Here is a 1,004-nt window from a genome sequence, read left to right on the forward strand (position 1 = left end):
GTTGAAGACCTTCTGTTGTAGGATCATTGGGTTCTGGTGTTTTCATGCTGTTTTTCAGATTATTGGGTGAATTCTTGCCTTGGTGCCTGCCCATCTCCTCCTATTGATGCTATCTAATGGGTCTTTTAAAACTGGTTCAGTTTTCCCTGCTGGCCAGGGGCTCCTCTTACAAAATACCCTCGCTCTGTTTCCTGGTTCCTGCCGGGGGGGGGGGGGCTAGGTCCCTCTCACCCTTCAGAAGGGTCTTCAGAAGATTGCCGGATTTTGAAGTAGAATAATTTCCACTTTCTGGAGGAACTGACACACTAATCTCCATAGTGTATAAACAAGTTTGCACTCCCAGATGCAATGGATAATTGTTCATCTTTTTCTGTATTCAAGCCAGAATGACCTGTCATTTGTTTTGTTAATCTTGACCATTTTGACTGGTATAAGATGAATTCTCAAAATACTTTAATTTGTATTTCAAAAAAAATATTTTGAGCTGAGACTATAGTCACATCCCGACATGGTGGTTGTCCTGGTGTGCTAGGGTTCTCAAAGAGAATCTGCTGGTCTTGATCTACTGGTAGCAAACTTCAGTGTCCTTGTTAGTGCCCACGTCAGAAACATGTCCTACAAAAAAATGGTTTGATAACAGAGCCAAGAATGAGGTACTCTTATAGCCTAATAATGAACAGCTAGCTGAAAAATTAATACCATTGAAAGGGATAACATTAACTTGACAAAAAAATTCAATCAATGCTAAAGTGTGCTGAGAAATTATCTGAAAGAATTCATACTGTTGAATTTAAAATCATAATCTGTTAAAAATTTATGATAGATTAATGGATAGGGTATCTCTCCAGGAAGGCAATATCCACATCATCGAAATAATGTCCAAGGATGAAAAGTTATCTTTACTGGACAAATTTTATACCTTGGAATCATATGTGCAGAATAAGGACCAGCAGCTAAATGAATCAATGAGGGCCCTAGAACAGAATACTACATGGGACAAAAGA

General features: G+C 38.7%; 1 non-coding gene across 1 annotated transcript; it reads left to right on the forward strand.

Moving 5' to 3' along the window:
• The first annotated feature begins 483 nt into the window (after positions 1-483).
• On the forward strand, positions 484-614 carry LOC113458422. The gene has a single exon (XR_003378808.1). It is a non-coding gene; the product is annotated as a small nucleolar RNA SNORA3/SNORA45 family (small nucleolar RNA).
• The last annotated feature ends 390 nt before the right edge of the window (positions 615-1,004 follow it).

This window comes from Microtus ochrogaster, unplaced genomic scaffold (assembly GCF_000317375.1).
Source record: "Microtus ochrogaster isolate Prairie Vole_2 unplaced genomic scaffold, MicOch1.0 UNK23, whole genome shotgun sequence".
NCBI lineage: Eukaryota > Metazoa > Chordata > Mammalia > Rodentia > Cricetidae > Microtus > Microtus ochrogaster.